At 43.1% G+C, this 21,154-nt stretch overlaps 1 protein-coding gene across 1 annotated transcript in view; it reads left to right on the forward strand.

The window, feature by feature from the left end:
- The first annotated feature begins 4,673 nt into the window (after positions 1–4,673).
- The window catches only part of ACVR1 (activin A receptor type 1), a 141,475-nt gene continuing 124,994 nt past the window's right edge, over positions 4,674–21,154 (forward strand). Inside the window, exon 1 of the mRNA XM_047872586.1 lies at positions 4,674–4,798. The gene's annotated coding sequence lies outside the window, so the exon portion shown is untranslated. The remainder of the gene's footprint in view (positions 4,799–21,154) is intronic.

Consider the following 21,154-nt stretch of genomic DNA (forward strand, 5'->3'; position numbering starts at 1 on the left):
TTTCTTATGGGCTTTAGGATTAGGAATAAATTCCATATCATTGTCATTCAATAAATTCATCATTTTCCAAGGATAGTTATGACGCAGCTGGGTCACTGTTTCTCATAATTTGAGTCCTATAAAGGACACCTTTAAAAAGAAAACAATCTCCACACACCTTCAGTGATGCCTTAAATTATATTTTTTTTTTAAATTTTTTTTTTTTTTTCAACGTTTATTTATTTTTGGGACAGAGAGAGACAGAGCATGAGCGGGGGAGGGGCAGAGAGAGAGGGAGACACAGAATCGGAAACAGGCTCCAGGCTCCGAGCCATCAGCCCAGAGCCCGACGCGGGGCTCGAACTCCCGGACCGCGAGATCGTGACCTGGCTGAAGTCGGACGCTTAACCGACTGCGCCACCCAGGCGCCCCTTAAGTTATATTTATAAAAGTATCATTTCAATAAACTACATATTCTTATAGGTACATGGCAAAAAACGGGTGGTGGGATCATGGCTACATGATATTCATATGACCCAGAATATGCATCATATTAACATGATATTAATTTCTTTTAAAAATATCATTAACTGAAGCAAAACCACAAATTCCATGGATTTTATAGAAAACTCGGAGATCCCTGGAGTAGGAGTCCCACTTCCAGTCTAACAAAACAGAAATTGCTTTCCCATAAGCCACATCCAACCCTCAAAGTCTGCCCTCTTTTTAAGCAGTTTGGATGCCTACCTTGTCTTCAATGCTCAACTTAAGTGTGAATAATCACTAAACTGGATGTGAACTAATCTCCATATGCTTATAACCATTACAGAACTGTAAAACCAAAATGAAATACGAACAAAGCTATAAAACCAATGTTTCAAATAACTTTATTTAATGAGACAGATGATATTGTCTTGCTGAACAAAAATGTCTGCTCACCTTGTAAACACAGTACTGATGTGTGCTAGGAACAGGGCTTTTTGTTGTTGTTGTTGTTGTTGTTGTTGTTGTTGGTTCTACATGCCCACACTGAGTGAACAGACTTATCAGAATTAGTTCATTTCTTCAACCATTAATCTTTATTTTTTATTTCAAGAAATCTTTAGAAACTAAACAGCAGCTTATCAGCCCATCAGGATTTTCAACAACACCAGCTCTAAACATTCAAACATTCTAAAGAACTTGCTTCTAGAAGCTGATATGTACAACTAAGCTGATGTTTGCTTTATAGGTTTTAATAAACCACGTTCTCTATACCACTATGAAAGGAGAACTATTTCGGTACCAAAGAGAAATGGCTTCAGGATGAAAGAAAAATCACTCAAAGTAGTTACTTAAATATTTTAAATGAAAAAATTTCTAAATATCACAATTTATATTCTATATCACTTACAATCTGAGTGCAGAGAGGCTGTGTGGTAAGTCCAAGAGCTTAATTGTAACAGGGACACTTGCTGCAAAATTTTATGGAACGAATTCTCCAAATTTTATAGGAAAATATTATACAGGACTCTTAGGTTGCTCAAGACTCTGTTTCCTAATAGTTTTTGAAAGCTGTTGACTTTTAGAAATGAACATGTTGATCTGGGTGTAAAGGAGGAGGATATGCAGAAAACAGAAGAGATGCCAATTCACAATGCAGCAGGCAATTAATTAACAAGAGTCGTGCTCCTTGAAACATATGATGGAAGAGATCTAAGAATCTTGGAATAACAGAAGATGTATTTCTTTCAAGTTACTTTACTTGTGTGATTTCTCCACCAGAGTTAAATCAATGGATTAGATGTTGGGGTAAGGCACTAGTTCCCAATCGGGGGCAATTTTGCTTCCAGGGGACATTTAGCAATGTCTGGAGGCATGTTTAAATGTTAAACAGTGGGGAGGTGGCGCCTGGGTGGCTCAGTCGGTTAAGTGTCCGACTTCAGCTCAGGTCATGATATCATGGTTCGTGGGTTCAAGCCCCATGTTGGGCTCTGTGCTGACAGCTCAGACCCTGGAGCTTGCTTCGGATTCTGTGTCTCCCTCTCTCTCTGCCCCTCCCCTGCGCCTGCTCTGTCTCTCTCTCTCTCTCTCAAAAATAAATAAACATTAACCAAAAAAGTAAAAACTATGTCACAGCTGTGGAGAAAAGGCATCCTCTTTGCATCTAATGGATAGAGGTCAAGGATGCTGCAAAACATTATACAATGCACAGGACACACCCCACAGCAATTATCCAGCCAAAGATGTCAATAGTACCTAGGCTGACCAACTCTGGATTAAGGTATCCAAAGGCAAAGGACTGTATCTGGGCTGTATCCTTGTGTGGCTAGGGCTTGTGTGACGGGCTATACCCTTGCGTTATCTATCCTCCTGCTTCACACACACACACATGCACATGTACACACATGTGCAATCATCACTTTATTGTTACAAGGCCACAAGAACTACCTTGAATCCTCCCAGATAGTCTCCTGGAATACAAGTTAGTCACAGGAAGGTCGAGTTAGAGGGTTTTGCATTGAGCCAGTCACACAAGACCACTACTGAAGGAACACATAAAATGAACAGTTAAAAGCATAGCAGGATTCATTAGTTCCTTTATTCACTTATTCAGCAAACTTTTGCTGGGCACCCACATGTGCCACTCTGCTAGGCATGATGATGATACACAGTGAACACCACCAAACCTGACCCCTGCCCTCATGGAGCTTACAGCCTATGGGAGACTACAAAGGCCACCAAGAAGAGGCCAGTAAAATGAGAGCTCCAGAAACGTACCCAGTTGAGGAACATTCACACAGCACCTTGAGAAGCTTTTATGTAAGTGTAATTTCATTTGAATCACACAACAAACCTGGAAACAGGCTTTATTCCCTTCATAGAGGTTAAATACATGCCCAAGGTCACACAGTTTATAAATGGCAGAGCTTCAGTTAAGTGACACAGAGGTCCCTGTTCTAATGTTCTACAGAGTAGGTAGGCATATAGGCACTTTTGCTTGATTGACCTGGAATTTCCACTCCTGATTCTCACCAGGCATACAGGTATTGTCCTTCCCTTTATGAAAAAATGTCCCCCCCCCTTTTCTACATCTTTTTGCTTATGTAATAATACCTGGGTATGATTTTCTAGATGTTTCACGTATATATGCCTTGCGTTCCTAATTGGATTGTAAACTGACCTGCAGGGACCAGATCTTCCATTTCCTTTGCAACCTTTGCAGTACTGCAGTCACCCAATAAATGCCTGCTGCATGAATGAACCTGTAGAGATAAAAATACTTTATGGTATCCCCATTTATTGGTTTCATGCTTTTATTTTGCTTTGTGATAGGACAGTACATTATAAGCTTCCAGAGGGCAGAGGAAATGGCTTGGTGCTTTCCTTACACTCAGCAGGCACCATGCAAAATTTGATCCTCGCATGCCTTTTTGATGCTCTGGATAATATTAGAACACTGGAGTGTTTTTGGGTATCTAAGGACCGAGGTTGTCAGCCTCTCTGCGGCGGGGAATGTTCCTTCCTTTCCACAGTAAGCTCCCCTGGCGCCTAGGACAGGGCTAGATGACTGCAGAAGCCCCCTCCCCCGCACGCTCCCTCCTCCCCCTCTCCCCCCTTAGTTTTATCGGTAAGGAGGCCGACTGCAAAAATGGTAAGCTCTTGCATAACCCCAGACCTTGCAAGGAAATGAGCAAAGTGGAAGGGGATTTGAAGGCAGGTCAGAAATGGCCTGGATGAGAACACTGAGGCTTCTCTCTGACCTGCAGGACCCCAGCCGGGCGCCGCCCGCAGTCGAGGGGCCCGGGAGGCAGCCCTCCCGCCCCTCGCACCCCCGGGAGCTGTCCAGACGGCCCCGCCCGCGCCTACCTGGGCACTCACCCGCGCCGCGCGGCCTCTCCTCCTCCCACCCCGGCCGCGGGAGCCCGGCTCGGGCCTGCCCCGCCGCCGCCCCGCCTCTGAGAAGCCCCGCGGGCGACAGCGCTCGCAGCCTCCTCCGGGCCCGCCAGACCGCGCCGGGCGCGCCGGGGGCGGCCAGGCCAGGCTCGGCGGGGCTCGGCGGGCTCGCCCCCGGCCGGGCGCCTGCAGGGGGCGCGGGGACGGCCCCGCCCCGCCGCCTTCCCTCTCCCTCCCGGCTCCCTGGATCCGCGCCGGGAGGAAATGATGTGTTGCTGCCTGGTTAATCACAGCTCCAGACACTCATTGGCCGAGCGCTCCGCAGCCACTTCCTTCTCCTCCTCCTCCCGCTCCTCCCGCTCCGGCTCCTGCTCTTTGCAGCCGCCGCCGCCGCCGCAGCCTCCCCCTCCGCGCCGGGGGAACTTTTCTACTCTCAGTGACCGTCTCCCCCGCCGCCCCTCGGGCGAGCCTCCCCCCCGGGCCGCCCGCCCCGCCCGCGGCCGCCCTCCAAGCCCGTGCCGCTGCGCCTCGGGAAGTTTATTCCGCCCGCCCTCCTCCCCTTCCTCCTCCTCCTCCTCCTCCTCCTCCTCCTCCTCCTCCTCCTCCTCCTCCTCTTCACCCCGCCTCCCCTCCCTCCCCCGGCTCTTTCCCCCGGGTGGCTGCCGCTGCCGCCGCCGCCGCTGCCAGGCTGCTCCTCGGCCAGCCGCGCCGGCCCGAGGGCTGGGGAGCCCGTGGCCGCACGCACCGCCCGGCTGCAGCCGCCGCGGCCGCCGCTCGGGGCCGGCCGCCGGCCCTCGGCCCCGCAGAGTTCCGGGCTCTCTCGCCGGCTGCACCGCCCCGCCCCGCCCCGCGCCGCGCCGCGCCGCTCCGCGCCGACCTGCAGCGCCCGGCTGGCTCGCACTCCGCCTCCCGCGGCTCAGCCCCGGCCGCGGCGGGACCAGAGGTGAGGGCAGGTCGCCGGCCGCGCCGCGGGACCCGGGAGGACCGTGGGAGGAGGGAGCCTGGCTGGAGAAGAGGCTGGGATTGGGGGTGGGAGGGTGGGCGTCTGCGGTGCCTCCCCCTCGCTTTCATTCCTTTCTCCCCCAAGCTTCATCCACTCTCGGTGGGGGAAGCAGCCGCGGAACAAAACTGTCTTGCTTTGGGCCTGAACTGCTGGTGGGATATGGGAGAGGACAGAGGCATGGAGTGGGGGGTCTCTGGTTTGCGGAGTGTGCGCGTGTGCCTCTGTGTGTGTGTGTGTGTGTGTGTGTGTGTGTGTGTGTGTATGTGTGTGTGTGTGTGTGTGTGTGTGTGTGTGTGTGTGTAGTGAACTCCTTCAGGGTGTGCGCCGCTGACTTGTAAATCGATCTGGCCGCCTGGCCACGGGCTCACCTTCCCAGCTGAGCTTGGTACGGAGTGAAGGGATGGGCTAATCACCCCCACCCTCAAAATATCCGTCTCTTCCAAGAGGAATTTTCTGCTGGAGAGACAGCCAATAAACTCTGCTCAACTCCCTCCCGCCCTCCGTTCTTCCTAGCTGCAGTTTCAAAAAGCTTCAAAGCCAGGAATGTGGGATTCATCTCCCGATCCCCAGAAGGCAAATGTGGTTACAGATGTTGCACGGTACTTTGCCAAGTTTAAAACCCTTCCTTCAACACTGTAACCAAAACAGTGAGGCTAGAACCTTGGGCGCGCTGGGGAGAGATGTGGGGCCTCTGGGGCCGCTGGATTCACTAACTTCCTTCGGGTTCTAGGCTGGCTTAGGTCTGTCCAGTTTGCGCCAGACATGTCTCCCCTCCTCCCCTCATTTCCCTGGAGTTTTGAACGCTCCTTGCATGGGAGAAACGCTGTAGAGGAAACTACTTAGGGAAGAAAACATTCCACTTAGTAGCAGAAGAAAAGTCTTGGTTTAAAAGTTGTGCTTAATTTTAAAGAGAGGTAGTGAAGTAATCAGTGGATTTGTTCATTTTATTGGGCTTTCTTTTCTTTCTTTTTTGAGGTGTGTGTGTGTGTGTGTGTGTGAGATGGGAGTTACGTGATGAGAAAAAGGACTGATCTCATACACAGTTGTATATTTTTGAAAAGAGGCCCTCTAATTGTGACTTAGATATAACCCAGTGGTTTTAAAGAATCCTGTCCCAGAGATGCAGACTGCTCTGACAGCCCAAGGGAAGGCGGTGGCAAAAAATAGACACCACCTCCCTTTTCCCCCAAAAAAATTCTTCCTGGAAAGGTGGTGTTAAGAAATTTCAGAGATGGGCTGATCCAAGTGGCAGGCCTTAAATGGAAACACTATAGTATGTCTTGGCACTTGTCTCTGGAGCTGGGTGGCTGGCCAGGGGCCCGGGCTTGGGCAGCCAGCAGACATTAGACTTGTGCTGACCTCAGGCACTGGTCTGGCCATCCAGCTTTACAGTATGCCTAAGTGTGAAATATGGACCTCACCTATTTCACTGATGGGGACGTGGGTCAGGAAGTTATCTTAAGGCCTGGACGGGACTTGGACCATCTGGCTTCTAAGACCAAATCCCGTTTTTTTGTGATTCAGTTGTTTTTTGTTTTCTGGCCTGGAACAAAAACCAAAAACAAAACGGAAGTCTTTTGAAGCTGAAAAGTGCAGGCCTTAAATTGATGGAATTGTGCGGTGGGTAATAGCATTGCTACTGTCACCTCTCATGCAAACACTCAAAGGTGGTGAATGAGGTTGCAATAAATTCTGGATAGCTGGCAAAAATCAAGGGCTGGAATGGGTATGGATGGGGTTCATGCTCATTTTCTGGTGGTTTGGGCGAATTTTACATGAAATGGTGAGAGTGGTTTTGAATAAAATTTGATTTGGGTAGTAGTTTTACAACTTTTGTACCTTGGAAGAGAGTGATTATTTGAATCTGAGTAAGTTTCTTGTTATCTCTAAGTAATTTAAAAGAATATTAAGGATGCCGAGTAGAGATCGAGGAGTATGCCTTATTTGGGAATGTAATTAATTTCAGAAGTGGGGAACTTAATGCCATTACTAGCATTGTAATGATTTTTTTTTCAAAGTAGTGATTTACTAAATTTTCTGCATCTGTCCATGGAACAGCTAACAGTGATTGAATCGGTAGATAGAGACGATGCCTCTATCTTATTCTAGATTTCCCTGAACTAATACTGTGATGATCATGATAGACTTCTAGGTAAGGTTAGATCAAGTAGTCCAGCCTTCTGGGGGAGGAAGGGACAGGGCAGAAATGCATTTGAAAAATGATCCTGTGATTCAAGGTCACGAGGTGAAGATGGGATCAATGTGTGTGTGTGTGTGTGTGTGTGTGTGTGTGTGTGTGTGTGTGTGTGTCAAAAGTACTTTAGACAAAGAGGAGCAAGGACTGGGAACTGTCCTCTGTGCATGTTCTTCTCTTGGATCCCTGCACCTTGTTTTATTTTTATGTGAAGAGATCTAATGCACAACTTGGTAGAAACTGGAGAGAAGGAAACTTAATGGTAGCAAAACCCACTTATAGGTTTTGAGTGAATTTAATGACAGATATGACGGTGAGCTCTGGACATGTGTGAGGTACCATGCTCAGCTCTTTACATGCATTTTTCATTACATGCTCACAACAACCATATGTTTTTATCATTATTTCAGGCATTTATGGTAAGAAATTGAGGCTTCTCAAGATTGAGCGAGTTGCCCTCATTGTAGAGCTGGTCAGTAGTGGACTGGGGATTTGAACCAGGAGTTTGTGAGACTCTGGAACCCATGTTCTTGGGCACTTTTGCCAGTGTTTGCCAAATTTCACTGACTCATACACTGTTTTCATGAGTTTACCATGGCTAAGTTTCAGTCTATCAATCATTTAGTATTTTTCTTTAAAGCAGTGATTGACCTTAAAAAAAAACCCTAAAAGATGTCGTCTTTTAAGAGGAAGCACTATTTCACTGCCATATTTGGAAAGCCAACTCACTTTTTGGTAATAGGACATAAAGATGCACTTATACTTAAACTAAAACCCCAAATACAGGACAGTGATTACCTGGTGTGTGTTTGCGTGTGTGCATGTGCGTGTGTGTGTGTGTGTGTGTGTGTGTGTGTGTTTTGCAAGAACCTGGGGATCAGGGTGGAGGAGGTAGGTAGATGATAGAGCGTGGGTGACATTCTGGTTTTTGGGTTGAGCGGTGGGTTCAAAGGTGCTGATTTTATTTTTAGACTTTATAGCCTGCATACATAATACATATTTTTGTTTTGTAAAAAGATAAAATTAAACACATGACTATTAACATAATGATTATTGGGGAATATTTCACCACACTATTCTGACTACAGACTTAGCTTGGTGCTTGTGTGAATGAAGTAGGCATGTAAGTCTGTTGGCCGATTGGTGAGACCCCAGGTGATAATTTTAAAGCAAGCTGATTGTTGTCATACCTGAATGAGATTGCGGTATGTCCCCTCTTCTCTACTCTGCTGCCACATGCATTTCAATATTGTGACTAAAATAATAGCATGGGCTGCAGCATGGTTTCTCTTGACTGTGGTTATGGGGGACTTGGGCTTAGCTGAAGCTGGCACTTGTCAGCCTCACCTTGTCGCCTACATCTAGTGCTCAGGATGGGACAAAAAATGCTGTCATGAAGTGTTAACAATGCTTTCCTTTTTACCCAGTGGGTAAGTATGGCCATTCCGAATGGGAAGCTGGTGTTTAAGTTAAAGCAAAGCCTGGGTAAAATGTTAACAGCATTAAACTGGTGAGGCTGGGAAATAAAGCCATCAGAGATTTTAATTGGAGTCCACATAGTCTCTTGTTTTATTTTCCCAAGCAAGTATTGGGCACTGCGGCTTTATTCCTGGAAATGAGAATTTGAATTCGGTTTCCTGGTACAAAATGCCTTCTTTGATCTCTTGGAGTGAGAACTTTGTGTTTCTTTCTGTGGCCAATTTCAACTCTCAGAAGGACCAAGTGGAAGGTTTACCTCTTCTTTTTCAGCAGTTGGCCATAGACTGCTCTTGCTTGCCGGGCTAGTTTAAGAATCAGAAGTTCCAAAGTGGGATTTGTCTATTGGAAAGGGCATTCAAATAAAAGATTCCTTTTGAAAGAGCTTCATCAGGATGGTGTGGTTGGCAAATCATGGCCTTTGGTTCCGATGGGAGGTAGTTTTGCTTGACCTTATGTTCCCCAAATGAACTAACGAGACCTAGCAGATTCCTTTTTGAAGTTAAAACCGATACTTTCCCATCCCCAATATTCAAACTGCAGAGTCAAATAATATTCCTGTGCTCTTATATGCATTTGGGGAAATCTGAGCTTGTTTATATGTCTAAAGTCTCTTCTGTGATCCATGAGAGTTTTGTTTTTCAGAGCCACTACTCAGTTGTTTGATTTTTGGGTTTCAGCCTCTGACCAACATTCCACTTTGCCCATTCGGGTTGCTTCATTGTTTGCTCTGGGTACTTGGGCTTTATTTCTGTGACCAGGAAAGTGACACTGAGTTTTAGTTTTTCCAAATTTTATGGAGGTTCATGCAGTAGGTTGAATTTGTTTTTTTGGATGGTGAGGCAAGTTTAGGGGGTCCCCCTCTAGCATAGGTGTCCTGATAGGTTCTGCTCTTTCTCATCATAAGGCCAAGCCTTGGAGTCTGTCCCTTTGCATTGCCCTTCCCCCCCCCCCCCCCCCACACACACACATACACTTTTGGGGACAGCCAAATCCTTCGGGGCTCAGAGTACTCTCATTACAGGAATACTTCCTGGATTTTGTGTTTTGACATTTTCCTAGCATTTTATCATCTTTACTACTCATCCTGGGACTTGATTGACATTTTTAAGGGCAAGGACTTCAAGTTATTCATTCCTCCATTTATTTGTTGGACACAATTCATTGTTCTTCCCAGTTTAAACCTTTCAAAATTCTTTCACTGAGCTCTTTGAGGGCAAGGACTGTGTCTTATTCATCTTTTGTATATGTTTTGCACCTAACACAATGCCTGGTCCAGACCACACAGTCAGTAAACCATTTTTTTTACTTGTTGAGAGACTAAATGGATGATTGCATATTAGAGAAGCAGACAAGCCCAGCACTCAGGGGGACAGCCTGAGAGAAGATGACCTCTGGTAAGACACAGAGGTCCTTAAGGATGAGTTTAGGAAATACTGTAACTTAGTGAATCATTTGAGTTTATGCTAACTTTTTTTTAAGGTTGTTTTGGATTTAAGGGCAAAAACCTTTTTTTTTGTTTTTGGAAGAATATCTCAACTCATGCTTAATATACTACAGAACGTGGAATCCTGTGTATATGGCTGGGACTCACTTTCTTGGATGAATTGACTCCTTCACTGACTTTCTCCTGTTGTGCCTATTCACAAACGGTCAACAGTGAAAACAGCGTGGTAGGCAGTGCTCTTGCGAGAGGTGGAATGTGGACGACCTCTTTGGACGATGGATGAAATTCAGAGTGAACTTCTCTTTTGATAGGTTTTAAGGGCTGATTTGAGTGGGCGTGCCATGTAGACCTTTTCTGCTTGAATACTTGATAGCAGGGTGCCTTGCTCATCTTTGAAAGCCGGGATGGGTCTTTGCTAGCCTCCATGCAGCATGGATGACATTGAAAATAAGATGGTTCTGGGGCACCTGGCTGGCTCTGTCAGTAGAGCATGCTACTCTTGATCCTCAGGGTCACGAGTTCAAGCCCCACAGTGGCTGTAGAGCTTACTTAAAAAATTGTAACAAAAGAAAATAAGAGTGCTCTAGTTTTTATTTTTCCTTTTTAGGCAATTATGAAAGAATTATTGATTGAACCTCTAAAAATAACCTTGAGTTTGATAGGAAATGTACAGAGGGGATAAATGAACATAGGGGTAGTCTTAGGCAAAGCTGGATATTAGATGTGGGATGGTACTTGGAGTTTGAAGACAGTGGGTACTGAGAAAGATGTGCAATGAAAAGAACTTGAGGAAAAGCATTCAGGTGTAGAGGGGATGAGTTGAGGTGATGTGTCTTTTTTTTTTAACTGTCTTTAATTTTTTAAAAATTTACATCCAAATTAGTTAGCATATAGTGCAACAGTGATTTCAGGAGTAGATTCCTTAGTGCCCCTTACCCATTTAGCCCATCCCCCCTCCCACAACCCCTCCCGTAACCCTCAGTTTGTTCTCCATTTTTATGTCTCTTCTGTTTTGTCCCTCTCCGTTTTTATATAATTTTTGCATCCCTTCCCTGTGTTCATCTATTTTGTATCTTAAATTCCTCATATGAGTGAAGTCGTATGATATTTGTCTTTCTCTGACTAATTTCGCTTAGCATAATACCCTCCAGTTCCATCCACGTAGTTGCAAATGGTAAGATTTCATTCTTTTTGATTGCCGAGTTAATACTCCATTGTATGTATATACCACTTCTTCTTTATCCGTTCATCCATCGATGGACATTTGGGCTCTTTCCATACTTTGGCTATTGTTGATAGTGCTGCTATAAACATTGGGGTGCATGTGTCCCTTTAAAACAGCATGAGGTGATATTTTCAACCAAGTTCGGAATTGAAGCTGCTGATGAATGACATTATGCTCTTGGTGAAAACATAATGTGCTTGACTGATCATTTTCCTTATGTTATAGGTTAATACTTATAAGTAAATACCACTAAGAAAGCTGGAGCTTTGGGGCTTGTAACTTGATGTCAGGGACTTACACAAGGAAGAAGTATACATAGGAACATCCAGTAGGAAGAAAAAGTGTAGGTGGTTATCTAGAGTTACCTTTACCTTCCTTTTGAGAATAAAGAACATGGTAAGGAGAAGTGTGCCCAGTGATATTTTCTTTTTTTTTTAACGTTTATTTATTTTTGAGACAGAGAGAGACAGAGCATGAACGGGGGAGGGGCAGAGAGAGAGGGAGACACAGAATCGGAACCAGGCTCCAGGCTCTGAGCCATCAGCCCAGAGCCTGATGCGGGGCTCGAACTCACGGACCGTGAGATTGTGACCTGAGCTGAAGTCGGACGCTTAACCGACTGAGCTACCCAGGTGCCCCAACCCAGTGATATTTTCTTAAATGTGTTTTGAACTTGGAAGAACTGAACTGTTGTGTTCAACAGGTGGCAAGAACCAATATTCTCTTATTTTATGAGTATGGCCTAGTGAAAAATGGAAAGTTTGAATCCCTGGAGATTATATGAACATAAATGTTCTATTTCAGTGTTTTGAAAACATTTTCTACTCTCAGCAATACGTTTTTTACATCATGACTGAGTACACACACATACACACATGCATATTAAAAATAAGGCTGAATTATATTTTTTATAAAACAGTACAATAGTGGGGCACCTGAGTGGCTCAGTTGGTTAGGCGTCCGACTTCAGCTCAGGTCATGATCTTGCAGTTTGTGAGTTCAAGCCCCACGTCAGGCTCTGTGCTGACAGCTCGGAGCCTGGGCCTGCTTCATATTCTGTGTCTCCCTCTCCTGCTCATGCTCTGTCTCTCTCTGTCTCTCAATAATAAATAAACGTTAAAAAAAAATACAGTAGGGCTTCCTCATTTCTAGTCAGTTTTTTTTTTTTTTTTTTTTTTTTTTTTTTTTTTTTTTTTTTTTTTTTTCAACATTTATTTATTTTTGGGACAGAGAGAGACAGAGCATGAACGGGGGAGGGGCAGAGAGAGAGGGAGACACAGAATCGGAAGCAGGCTCCAGGCTCTGAGCCATCAGCCCAGAGCCCGACGCGGGGCTTGAACTCACGGACCGCGAGATCGTGACCTGGCTGAAGTCGGACGCTTAACCGACTGCGCCACCCAGGCGCCCCTCTAGTCAGTTTTTTTATGTTTATTTTTGAGAGAGAGTGTGAGAGAACCTGGGGGAAGGGCAGAGAGAGGGGGACAGAGGCTCTGAAGTGGGCTCTGAGCTGACAGCAGAGAGCTTTATGTGGGGTTCAAACTTACAAACCATGAGATCACGACCTGAGCTGAAGTCTGACACCCAACTGTCTGAGCCACCCAGGCATCCCTCTGGTCAATTTTTATAAAAAAAAATCTGGTCTTGGGGTGCCTGGGTGACTCTGTCCATTAAGCAGCGACTTTGGCTTAGGTCATGATCTCACAGTTCGTGCGTTCAAGCCCCACATTGGGCTCTGTGCTGACAGTGTAGAGCCTGCTTGGGATTCTTTTTCTCTCTCCTCTCTCTCTGCCCCTCCCCAACTTACGCCTTCTCATTCTCTCAAAAGAAATAAGTAAACGTAAAAAAAATTCTGATCTTTATTGACTAAATTGATTTCACAACTTGCTGATGGATTTTAGCCAGGAGTTTGGGAACAAAACAAAAACAAAACCTTCTAGATATTGTGGAAATCAGCCTTAATTTGTTTGTTGGACATTTGCTAACCTGGATGAGAATTTTGTTTTTCTTTTTGTATGAGTCTCAGTTATTCTACAGATGGCCTGGGCCCTTCTGCTCTCCCACCGTTCCCCCCGAGCCATTGTTCTTTTCTCTGTGTAGGGGTCTTTGCGTGTTTCTCCACATCAGATTAAAGTGACTAATATGTGCTTTGGACCAGCTCCAAGAGGGTATCATCATCTTGATCCTAATCAGCATCAAAGGTGGGGCTAATTAATTTAAGCTGGTGGCAGGAGCCACTTAGCTCCCTGTTTGCTAAGATTATATTTGAATGGGATGGTGACTCTCAGTAATAAGGGGACAGTGGGAGTCCCTTTTTAGGTCACCTGTACCAAAAGGATGGGAGAGATGTAGAGAAGATCACCCGATACAGTTATTGCTCACAAACACAAAACAAGGTTAGTAGGGGACAACTCTTTGCATTTAAAGATGTAAGAGCTTAATTGGTGGCTGCAGTCACCATTGTTGTCATTTTCCTTACCGTTTTTTGTTTTTTTTCATTGTTCTTATCATTAAAATCTTCCTGCCTTGCTGCCCATCCTTCATCATTTCCCCTCTTCTTCTTCTTTTATTGAGCATTTGTCAAGTCTTCCTGTCCTTGGGGCTGGGCATGGAGAGTACAGTAAAATAAAGTAGATCTTCAGGTGTACTTGAGGAAGGGATTGAAGAGTTGCACATCTAACTATAAATGGCAGAAGGCCAAGTACCTTGGTCACAAGATACAGAGGGATAACGATCACACAACACCTTTGAGGAAGTGACTGTTTGGCTGGCCTTGGAAAAAGGTACCACTTTGATGTTATCCTTTTGAGAGAGATCCGTCTATGTATAGGTTGTGGAGTAGGCAACCTGTCAAAACCAGGGAACGGGGCAAGTAAGTAAGAGGTAGTTGGCTTTTGCTTAAGAGCCAAGTTGTATAAAAACATAGTTGCCCATGTTTTCGTCGCTAGACTCAGACTCACTGCCTTGAGGTGCAGCTTCTCAGAGAGGCCTCGTGCCCTGAGACAATTGGAAGGAGTGGCCAACTCATGTCTGGCCATGCGCTGATTCCACAGTCAAAGTTAACTCCAATGGTGGGTACCATTTAAACGGCTCTGTTGTACCCCCTCTCCCACATTATTTGTTTACTTTTTCTGCCGAGTGTGTATGGTAACTCCTGGAAGTCAAAAGCCTCAGGATGTGACGTGGCTGTGTAGAGTATACTAAAATGAGCAATGTAGAGGAAAGATTCGAAAGGAAGCCTTAGGGCCAAATGAAGGTTTATGTTGAACGCCAGGCTAACGATTTTTGACTTGATCCTAAAACAGCAACTGTAACGGAACGTCTGTAAGGGAGGCCCTGGTCAGGCCCCTTACTTGCATTCTCTCATTTATCGCTCACACCCACACTATAAGGTACCTTTTATTACCCCATTTTACAGAAGGAGAAACTGAGACTCGGGTGATGGAAAATGTCTGTAGTCATACATCTGAACTTTAACTTAGGCTGTATGTTCCAAAGTCACTTGCTGTAAAGCAGGGTTTGAAAACTGGTGGCCCCCCGGACTGACTACACCTGAGAGTTATGTCCTGTCAGATTGCGCCTGTAAAACATTTTACTTGTTTTCTTTTTGAAATGGTTGCCGTTGTTTAAATATGGGGAGATTTCCTGTAAGAAGTTCCAGTTTCCACCTCCTTCGGCAGAACTGCAAGCCCTGGCCGCCCAAGACCTGCATTCCTGCAGGAACCTGCCAGAGCCCCTTGTGATTCTGTCTGTCTGAGCGGACATGTGTGCTCTGTTTGCCACAGTCCCGGCTCACCCTGTTTTCTCCCAACACTGAGGCCCAGCCTCACCTGCCATTGTTCCTTTATTCTCTTAGCCTGCTCTCTCTTACATCCTAACTTTACCTTGTCCCTACAGGCGTATGGGTTTGAAACCTCTGATATCTATAGCCTTCTGTATAGCCTGTTAGATAGCCACAGATTAGTGGGAAGGGTAGAGGCCCAGCAGCCAAGGGAAATGAGAGTAGGTACAGTTAGGGGTTTGGCCTTCGGCTGGAGAAGCCACAAGGTGAACAAATCATTTTTGTGAAGAAAGGAAGGGTGCGTGGGAGGCGGAAGTATCTGACGTATGGAACATGGATGGCTGAGAAAAAGGTGTTGATCTTCAAACGAAGGGGTGAGAGGAGCTGGTTTCGAGTAGGGCTTGTATTGGGGTTCAGGTTCTGGTGGAGTAAGCACATAGAAGTGGGCTTCCTTGAGGCTCACGTCACGTTGGAAGTATGACACTGGAACCGGCAGATAAGGGGTTGGCACTGTGGCTCTTAGATCCGTGTGAGAGGACGCCATCCTGGGACATTTGGATCTGGGGGAGAAAGGTCCCATTTGGAAACAGCAAGAAGTGGGCTAAGGTCTGAATGATAAAATGAACCAGTTACAAACAGCTCAAAGTCTCTTATTGACTTTTTTTGGGGTCAAGTGCCTTATCTTGCAAATAAATCAAATGTTTATCCTAAAAAAGGATACAGTAACAGTCTTCAAGTTTTGAACACGGGACCTGATAAACAGCTCATGGAATCAAAGACTGTTGTACTGTTTGAAGGATGACACCTGTACTTTATGTTTACGACTATTTCACTGAACTTAAAATAGGCAAAAAAAAAAAAAAACCTGACAATGATTTTTTTTTCTTTTTTTAATATCACAGGTGATAGAAAAAGTGGTTGCTGTAGCCCTGAGATGGGGAAAGCAATGCCAGAAGTGAATGACTTCTTTTGAGATTTATTCTTTTAGCCTGTTTAGCATGGAATGTCCTTTTCAAATTACAGATGAGGGTTTTTTTGTTTGTTTTTTGTTTTTTCTTCTCATCTTGGCTTGTTTGTTTAGGATTCCCTCCAGCTCATTGTTACTTAATCAGCAAGGTCCTCCTCAGCTGCTCTCCTTCTCCCACTTGGTTCCCGTTTGGTCCCTGAAGGTCTTACCGGTGTAGGACATTCTAAGCACAGGTGGAGAGAATCTTTCACAGATGTGGATAGTTAGCATGAAAATCTTCCAGGAGGGCATTTCCTTTGTTCTCATACTTTTATTTTAGAAAACATTTTTTATTATTTTTTGTTTTATTTTATTAAAAAAAATTTTTTCATGTTTATTTAGTTTTGAGAGAAAGAGAGATGGAGCGTGAGCGGGGGAGGGGCAGAGGGAGAGGGAGTATCAGAATACAAAGCCAACTCCAGGCTCTGAGCTGTCAGCAGAGAGTCCTATGTGGGGTTCGAACTCACGAATCCTAAGGTCATGACTTTAGCCGAAGTTGGACGCTTAACCACCTGAGCTACCCAGTGCCCGTTCTCATACTGTTTTTAAATTAAGCTTTTTATTTTAATTCCAGTACAGTTAATATACGGTATTGTGTTATTCTCATACCTTTTGTCTCAGACATTATGGTTTCCTTTTTGGGCCACATGACTCTAAAAAAATCACATTGGTGTTTTTATTTCTAATTCATAGCTTTATTTTATCACATGAGTATGTTAATATGGGTTCCCATAATTTTTTTCTTAAAAATAAGATCTATACTTTTTTTATAATAGCTTATGTTTTAGAGACGTCATTTATGTTGTATTATATGTGCTCCGTACAAGATTTGAAGTGTAGGAAGGTAACTTTTGTCCTCCAGACTTCTACTTTCTCTTCCTAAGGAAATACCATCATTAAAACTAATTGTAGGGGCACCTGGGGGGCTCAGTCGGCTAAGTGATGGACTCCGTTTCGGCTCAGGTCATGGTCTCACAGTTAGTGAGTTTGAGCGCCCAGTAGGGCTGCACAGCTTGTAGCGTGGAGCCTGCTTGGGATTCTCTTTTCCTCTTTCTCTGCCCCTCCCTTGCTCACACTCCCCGTCTGTCTCGAAATAAATAAATAAATAAACTTAAAAAAGAAACTAATTGTATATCCTTCCAGTGATCATCTCTACATTTACAACCATACACTAATGTGTTTTTCTTATAAATACAGTATCATAGTGTGCATATTTCAGTTTTGTACCTGGCTTTTTTCACTCAGTTTATCTTGGAAATCTTTTCCTAGTAGTATGAGCAGTTTCCTTATTGTTTTGAAAGGTATTCCATAGTGTGGGTGTTTCATAATTTATTTAACTAGTCTTTTACGTATTTTAGGTAACATTATGTTACAATGTTGCAGTGACAATTTTCACATATGCTACTATGCGCGTCTATAGATTGGTTTATATGTAGGTGTAGATGTACCTGTCTGTCTGCTGTATATCTGAGGGTAAATGTCAAAGACTGGAATTACTGAATCTAAGGGTTTTTACATTTTATGTATGTATGTATGTATGTATGTGTGTATTTATTTTTTAGATGTTTATTTTTGAGAGAGAGAGAGTGCATGTGAGAGCAGGGGAGGGGCAGAGAGAGAGGGAGACAGAGGACCCCAAGCAGGCTTTGCGCTAATCAGCACAGAGCCTGTTGCCTGGCTGGAGCTCACGAACCCTGAGATCACAACCTGAGCTGAATTCAGATGCCCAACGGACTGAGCCACCCAGGTACCCCTACATTGTAAATTACAGTATAGGTTGTACCAAGAATTTAATTTTTGAGCTGTATTAGTAGAGCAAAGTGGCCTGGTGGAAATGACAGAGCAGCCCGCAAGACTCCAGCAGGGTCTGTTCTCCGGGGTAAACCAAGTTTATGGTCCAAGAAAGTCACTTTTCTGAACCTAAGTTTTCTTCGTGGTGCTTTTCTTTCCTCATCTGTTAGGAAGAGCATAGACTCAGCTGTTTCTAAAGTTTACTTATTTGTTGATTCTCTTTCAGTCTCCCTCCTTTTTGGTATTTCCAGTAAATGGAACCTGATGACTTTTTTTTTTTTTTTTCCCCTGTGTAAGTTTGAGTCTAAAGAACCCTGAGCTTTGGAAGCCTTGCTAACCACAGCTTTACTTTGATTGTTTTAAAGCACCGTGTCTGGTTTGTGCTTTATGTTAAAAGCAGAGCTTATGGGGCTGATTATCTTTAAGAAAAAAAATACAGTGAGTGGTAAGTAGGCATTTAGTGACCAAGAAACTCGTATAGTCAGCTTTTTATTATTGATGAAGAATAGAGGCAATGGATTTTTAGACTTAGGGAAAAAAGTTTTATTTTTATAATAGGTTTTTTAAAAAGCAATAAGCCTATGATAGACAGTTTTCAAGAAACAGCAAAATTTTATTTATGATTTGGGAGCATACCAGAGTGGACTGCTTTTGATCTCTCAAAGTTTTTATAATCTGAAGAAGATACAATAGGGGATTACTGGGAATTTTGAGTTGTCTAGCTGGTGTAGCTTAATAAAATAGTTGGGTTTTCTGGCAGTTTCCAAATTAGATGATTTAAGAATTCAAACCCAAGTAAATAAAATTTAATATAAAATTCATGTTTTTTCCCATGCTGCATTTTTTCTTTAGAAATTGGCTCCCCCAGAATTAAGCAACATGCTTGGATTTTCCTTTCAAAGACCTAAAAATTTTGGACTGCTAGTATAAATGTAATTTTCCTTGAAAAGATTTTGAGCCCTTGGTTACTCATAAAAAAAAAAAATACTAACACTCTTTAAATATACAAATTTATTCATCTAGCTGTAGAGTAGCAACAACAACAAAGAAGGAAACAACTTAAATGTTCTATAATAACCTACATATATAACATTTATATGTATGTTATATATATACACACACACATTTTTATTAATAAAATGGAATATTATATAATCACCAAAAGTATTATCCTAGATGAATTTTCAGGGACAGATCTCACCTTAAAATGGAACCTTCTCAAAGAGGGTTTTGCTGGCTATCCCATCTAGTTAGATTCTTCCTCCTTTTCTGTATGTTACATATATACTACTATATATATATATATATATATATATATGTATGTATGTATATATATGCATATATATACGTATATATGTGCATATATACGTATATATATGCATATATATACGTATATATATACGTGTATATATACGTATATATATACGTATATATATATACGTATATATATACGTATATATATATACGTATATATATACAAACACACACACACACTACCAGTATCTCTGGGGTAAATATCAAGAACAGAGACTTTGTTTGGTATTCTGAGTGTACATGTGTATCCTGTGTCTAGTATATTGCTTTATTTTATTTTATTTAGGCACGCAGGAAATTTTGGAATGAATAGACCATGAAGAGTATACAAAACAAAATTAAGTAGAAAAAGTGGGACACAAAAATGGTACAATTCCATATCCATAAATTGTATACAATTCCGTAAATGTAAGTAAACATAAAACATAGTACAATTCCACATTTGTAGTTACGTACGTATGGACAGAGAAAAAAAAAAAGACTGATAGGAAATAAACGGGAATATTAACAATTACTGTCTTTGAGCTGTGGGTTGTGCCTAATTTTGAAGAGAAAAATCTTTTAATACAAATGGGTGAGGTAAATATTGGAAGATTATGTCACCTCAATAATGTATTTTACCCTTTCAGCATTAAAGGTGCTCACCTTACCTAAAATGATGTATTACAATACCACGGCCTTTTCTCCTCTTGAGTAAAATGTACTGTATCTTTGTAGCGTGACAGGTTTTATATCTACTTTAGAATTAAATTATGATCTGAGAGTTGCACTTTTAAGAAACTGGTTTTAATTTTACATCAGTTGAAGTTAAAGGGTAGTGAAAGTATATTAGATCTGGTACAAGTGTCTAATTATAATTATTGACACATTTTCAAATGCTCTCTTAAGTATGATACATTGCCCATGATTTTGACAGCTGTGACTACATTAAAGCTGTTGGAACACTCTTTGCACAAAGGTTTGTTTAAACTTAGAATTGTCGGAAGGATTCTTTGTAAAGTAGATGAACACAGATTTGGAGGTCAAATGGTGCTTTATTTCCCACTGTGCCTGGTGATTTTAGTCTGTTAAATGTTAATCAGAAGATTATCTGGATTTAGTTTTCATTTTGAGAAAACTGGGAATTTTTTTTGTATAGTATAAAAAAAAAGGTAATGATACTCATTTATGACTTGAATCTCTGCACTGTTCACTTAAATTCTACTTACTTCTCTTGCTAAAGATCCCCAGCCACGAAACTCCAAAGCTTCAAACTTGATTCTGCATAACAACTTATTTTCTAAAGGTCTCCCTGGACCTTTCATGTATTATCTCCTTTGTGTGGCTACTCCTTCCTTCTATATAGATTTGTTGAGTAGCTACTATGTGCCAGGCACTGAGCTTATAACCATAAAAAGGTCGTCAGAGAGCTCAGAGGCAGAAAGAGAGTCCAGCTACCACAGAGCAAAGCACCAGAATGGAACTCTAAACATGAAGATGGGATGTGCAGTTTTGTTCGGGAGGGCATCTGAGGTCATCTTTTCAGAGGAATGATACTCTTGAGCATCTTGAAGGTTGAGGAGGAAGGTGGTAGGTGGGAAAAGGGCCTTTGAGGCACAGAAGTATCAGAAGAACAGTATCCTTCAGAACTGAATGTGACCAGAGCTCTGCTACTCAAAGGTGTGGTGCCTGGTTCAGCAGTAATGGGACGGTTTGGGCACAGGCCTGACTACAAATGTGGAGTCTCAGGGCCACCCAGTTCTGCTGATTTAAAATCAGTGTGGCAACAGTATCCCCAGGTGATTTGAATACTTCTGAAGTTTGAGAAACACTGGACTAGAACATAAGGAATAGGCAAAAGATGGGAGAGCTGGGGATGTAGAGGACCTGGTTAGGACTTTGGACTTCGGTGTTCAAGCATGGGATTGATAATGAAGAGGTAACATTATGAGATTTATATTTTCCCCAAATTATCTGGAAGTACAAGTGAGGCAGCATGTTACAAGAAGTTTCTTGAAACCGAAATCAAAAAGTACACCACGAAAAAAATGCCCTCGAATAAGTTTGAGAAACGAAGGACATTATA

The sequence above is a fragment of the Prionailurus viverrinus genome, chromosome C1 (genome assembly GCF_022837055.1).
Source record: "Prionailurus viverrinus isolate Anna chromosome C1, UM_Priviv_1.0, whole genome shotgun sequence".
Classification (NCBI taxonomy): Eukaryota; Metazoa; Chordata; class Mammalia; order Carnivora; family Felidae; genus Prionailurus; species Prionailurus viverrinus.